This window comes from Salvelinus namaycush, chromosome 23 (assembly GCF_016432855.1).
Source record: "Salvelinus namaycush isolate Seneca chromosome 23, SaNama_1.0, whole genome shotgun sequence".
NCBI lineage: Eukaryota > Metazoa > Chordata > Actinopteri > Salmoniformes > Salmonidae > Salvelinus > Salvelinus namaycush.
The window spans coordinates 22,260,982-22,266,805 of NC_052329.1; positions in this window are offsets into that span (position 1 = coordinate 22,260,982).

Sequence of the window (5,824 nt, forward strand, 5' to 3'; positions counted from 1 at the left end):
AAACCCTTTCCTAGCTAGCAGCCAGAATGGAGAAACCCTTTCCTAGCTAGCTAGCAGCCACAATGGGAAACCCTGTCCCAGCTAGCTAGCAGCTCAATGGCAGTAGTAAGTGACGCGTGGTGGGTGTGGCATGTAGTAAAATCGTTCTGCAGATAGACCCTTCTCGTCTCCCTTAGGCTAAGTTCTGCTCCCATGACTCCTGCCTGTCCAATGGCTCAGTTGAAGATGAAGTGGCATGATAACCAGCAGCTCTCATCTTCATATTCTGTCTTCTTCCACTGAGCTTTCACTTGTTGCACTTGTGTTGATTAGCTGGCTGAATCTATTTTCTTCTAGGCAGTAGGCGAATCATATGAGTTGAGCGTATCCTAACAAGACATAAAAATTCACAACCTCACATTTTATTTGTCACATGCTTCGTAAACAACAGTTGTAGACTAACAGTGAAATGCTTACGGGCCCTTTCCAACAATGCAGATAATGCATTTTTTAAACCTTTGTTCTTAACTGACTTGCCTAGTTAAACAAATTCTTATTTACAATGACTGCCTAGGAACAGTGGGTTAACTGCCTTGTTCAGATGTAGAACGACAGATGAAGGGCCCGGCCTCAAGAGCTGGTGGCCCTGGTCCCCACCTGCTGGGTGATGGGCCTACGGGAGAGGTTTCCGTTGTGCCCGTTCAGAGAGTGCCAGTGAGCCTGAGATTCGCACCTACGTGTAGCGCTCCCTGGTGAAGCTGCCTCCTGGCTGGACCTGTGTGTGCATCCAGAGCTTGAGGAAAAGCAAGCTGAGCTACAGGCTGGCAAGAGACCCAGGCTGCCAACTAGTCTCCCAGGATTCTTTCATGAAGACCATGCAGGGAGTATCACAACGTAATTTCAGGTATCGTTCCAGTTAATTGTGTAAATTTTTTTGGGGGGGTTAACTTTAATTGCGAAATAACAGCATTATACAGTATTTTAAGCACTTACATATAAGTAGTTAAAATGTGAAACTCCTAATAAATGAATTGTAAAATTTTGGCCTGAAAATGTAATGCATTTATGAATGTGTGACAAATCATGGTTGAGAATCGCTACGGTTTGGTCCGGTTTGGTCCTTTCACAGAAACCTGTGGGGCGCCGGCATTATCTACCAAGGGAATTCTCTTCGATTATAATCACAGCCGTATATATTCCCCCCCAAGCAGACACATCAATGGCCCTGAACGAACTTCATTTGACTCTATGTAAACTGGAAACCACATATCCTGAGACTGCATTCATTGTAGCTGGGGATTTTAACAAGGCTAATCTGAAAACAAGACTCCCTAAATTCTATCAGCATATCGATTGCGCAACCAGGGCTGGTAAAACCCTGGATCATTGTTATTCTAACTTCCGCGATGCATATAAGGCCCTCCCACGCTCTCCTTTCGGAAAAGCTGACCAGGACTCCATTTTGTTGCTTCCAGCCTACAGACAGAAACTAAAACAAGTAGCTCCCCGCGCTCAGGTCTGTTCAATGCTGGTCGGACCAATCTGATTCCACGCGTCAAGACTGCTTCGATCACGTGGATTGGGATATGTTCCGCATTGCGTCCAACAACGACATTGACGAATACGCTGATTCGGTGAGCGAGTTCATTAGAAAGTGCATTGGCGATGTCGTACCCACAACAACTATTAAAACATTCCCAAACCAGAAACCGTGGATTGATGGCAGCATTCGCGTGAAACTGAAAGCGCGAACCACTGCTTTTAACCAGGGCAAGGTGACCGGAAACATGACCGAATACAAACAGTGTAGCTATTCCCTCCGCAAGGCAATCAAACAAGCTAAGCGTCAGTATAGAGACAAAGTAGAGTTGCAATTCAACGGCTCAGACACAAGAGGTATGTGGCAGGGTCTACAGTCAATCACGGATTACAAAAAGAAAACCAGCCCCGTTGCGGACCAGGATGTCTTGCTCCCAGACAGACTAAATAACTTTTTTGCCCTGGGTCTCGACCCTGTGCAACTGGGTACTGGACTTCCTGACGGGCCGCCCCCAGGTGGTGAGGGTAGGTAACAACATCTCCACCCCGCTGATCCTCAACACTGGGGCCCCACAAGGGTGCATTCTCAGCCCTCTCCTGTACTCCCTGTTCACCCACGACTGCGTGGCCATGCACGCCTCCAACTCAATCATCAAGTTTGCGGACGACACTACAGTGGTAGGCTTGATTACCAACAATGACGAGACGGCCTACAGGGAGGAGGTGAGGGCCCTCGGAGTGTGGTGTCAGGAAAATAACCTCACACTCAACGTCAACAAAACAAAGGAGATGATTGTGGACTTCAGGAAACAGCAGAGGGAGCACCCCCCTGTCCACATCGACGGGACAGTAGTGGAGAGGGTAGTAAGTTTTAAGTTCCTCGGCGTACACATCACGGACAAACTGAATTGGTCCACCCACACAGACAGCGTTGTGTGCTTTTGTCACCAAAAGCACTCACAAACTTCTACAGATGCACAATCGAGAGCATCCTGTCGGGCTGTATCATCGCCTGGTACAGCAACTGCTCCGCCCACAACCGTAAGGCTCTCCAGAGGGTAGTGAGGTCTGCACAACGCATCACTGGGGGCAAACTACCTGCCCTCCAGGACACCTACACCACCCGATGTCACAGGAAGGCCATAAAAACCATCAAGGACAACAACCACCCGAGCCACTGCCTGTTCACCCCGCTATCATCCAGAAGGCGAGGTCAGTACAGGTGCATCAAAGCAGGGACCGAGAGACTGAAAAACAGCTTCTATCTCAAGGCCATCAGACTGTTAACCTCTTGACGCTAGGGGTCATATATATATATATTTTTAAAGAACGTTCCTAAGGTAAACGGACTATTTCTCAGGTCCAGATCGTAGAATATGCATATAATTTACAGATTAGGATAGAAAACACTCCAAAGTTCCCAAAACTGTTAAAATATTGTCTGTGAGTATAAAAAAACTGATTCTGCAGGCAAAAACCTGAGAAAATATAACCCGGAAGTGATTACATTTTTTTTAAATTCTGTGTTTCCTGGCCAGTCTTTCTTCCATTTAAAGGGGTATCAACCAGATTACTTTTCCAATGGCTTCCGGGCTGTGACCAGGCTTTAGACATAGTTTCAGGATTTCATTTTGAAAAATGAACGAGATCTTTCAAAAGTAGTCAGGTGTCCTCTGAATAGTGCCTGCGCGCCAGAGGGGAGCTCTCCATTTTGCTTTTCTCTCTTATTGAATAGGTTATGGTCCGGTTGAAATATTATCGATTATGTTTGTTAAAAACAACCTGAGGATTGATTATAAAAAACATTTGACATGTTTCTACGACCATTACGGATACTTTTTGGAATTTGTCAAACGGAACAAGGCTTTGGTTTTCTGAACATAACGCGCAACCCAAATGGCGTTTTTTTGTGATAAAAGTAACATTTATCGAACAAAAAGAACATTTGTTGTGTAACTGGGAGTCTCGTGAGTGCAAACATCCGAAGATTATCTAAGGTAAGCGATTCATTTTATTGCTTTTCTGACTTTCGTGACCAAGCTAACCAAGCTAATATAAGGCTAACTGTTCTAGCATTGATTGCTACACTCACAAAAGCTTGGATTCCTTTCGCTGTAAAGTATTTTTTCAAAATCTGACACGATAGGTGGATTAACAACAAGCTAAGCTGTGTTTTGGTATATTTCACTTGTGATTGCATGATTATAAATATTTTTAGTAATATTTTTGCATTTGGCGCCCTGCAATTCTAGCGGTTGTTTAGGAAAATGATCCCGTAAAAGGGATCCGTAGCGCAGAGAAGTTAAACAGCCACCACTAACATCGAGTGGCTGCTGCCAACATACTGACTCAACTCCAGCTCACTTTAATAATGGAATTGATGGAAATTGATCAAAAATGTATCACTAGCCACTTTAAACAATGCCACTTAATATAATGTATATGTATATACTGTACTCTATATCATCTACTGCATCTTGCCATCTTTATGTAATACATGTATCACTAGCCACTTTAAACTATGTATAACGGCTATCGTAGTTGTTCTCCTCCTCAGACGAGGAGGAGCATGGATCGGACCAAGATGCGGATTGGTAAGTATTCATTATTTAATGGAAAAACAACAAACACTACAAAATACAAAAACCAACAAACGTGACTAACCTGAAACAGTCCTGTGTGGCCCAAACACTGACACAGGAACAAACACCCACAAAAGACAAGTGAAACCCTGGCTGCCTTAGTATGATTCTCAATCAGGGACAACGATTGACAGCTGTCTCTGATTGAGAATCATACCAGGCCGAACACAAAATCCCAACATAGAAAATCAAACCTAGACCAACCCACCCAACTCACGCCCTGACCAACTAAAACAAATACATGACAAAGGAAAACAGGTCAGGAACGTGACAGAACCCCCCCCTTAAGGTGCGAACTCCGGACGCACCAGCACAAAGTCTAGGGGAGGGTCTGGGTGGGCGTCTGTCCACGGTGGCGGCTCTGGCGCTGGTCGTGGTCCCCACCCCACCATAGTCAATCCCCGCTTCCGTGGCCTCCTCCCAATATCCACCCTCCATGTCAATCCCACTATTCCAAAGAGCAGTAACAGACTGAGGGGTAGCACCTGACTGAGGGGCAGTACCGGACTGAGGGGCAGCACCGGACTGAGGGGCAGCACCGGACTGAGGGGCAGCACCGGACTGAGGGGCAGTACCGGATTGAGGGGCAGCACCGGACTGAGGGGCAGCACCGGACTGAGGGGCGGATCCTGGCTCGCTGGCTCTGGCGGATCCTGGCTGGCGGAAGGCTCTGGCGGATCCTGGCTGGCGGAAGGCTCTGGCGGATCCTGGCTGGCGGAAGGCTCTGGCGGATCCTGGCTGGCGGAAGGCTCTGGCGGATCCTGGCTGGCGGCTGGCTCTGGCGGATCCTGGCTGGCGGCTGGCTCTGGCGGATCCTGGCTGGCGGAAGGCTCTGGCGGATCCTGGCTGGCTGGCTCTGGCGGATCCTGGCTGGCTGGCTCTGGCGGATCCTGGCTGGCGGAAGGCTCTGGAGGATCCTGGCTGGCGGAAGGCTCTGGCGGATCCTGGCTGGCGGAAGGCTCTGGCGGATCCTGGCTGGCGGAAGGCTCTGGCGGATCCTGGCTGGCGGAAGGCTCTGGCGGATCCTGGCTGGCTGGCTCTGGCGGATCCTGGCTGGCGGAAGGCTCTGGCGGATCCTGGCTGGCGGAAGGCTCTGGCGGATCCTGGCTGGCTGGCTCTGGCGGATCCTGGCTGGCTGGCTCTGGCGGATCCTGGCTGGCTGGCTCTGGCGGATCCTGGCTGGCGGAAGGCTCTGGAGGATCCTGGCTGGCGGAAGGCTCTGGCGGATCCTGGCTGGCGGAAGGCTCTGGCGGATCCTGGCTGGCGGAAGGCTCTGGCGGATCCTGGCTGGCGGAAGGCTCTGGCGGATCCTGGCTGGCGGAAGGCTCTGGCGGATCCTGGCTGGCGGAAGTCTCTGGCGGATCCTGGCTGGCGGAAGGCTCTGGCGGATCCTGGCTGGCGGAAGGCTCTGGCGGATCCTGGCTGGCGGAAGGCTCTGGCGGATCCTGGCTGGCGGAAGGCTCTGGCGGATCCTGGCTGGCGGAAGGCTTTGGCGGATCCTGGCTGGCGGAAGGCTCTGGCGGATCCTGGCTGGCGGAAGGCTCTGGCTGGTCCTGGCTGGACGGCTCTGGCTGGTCCTGGCTGGACGGCTCTGGCTGGTCCTGGCTGGACGGCTCTGGCTGGTCCTGGCTGGACGGCTCTGGCTGGTCCTGGCTGGACGGCTC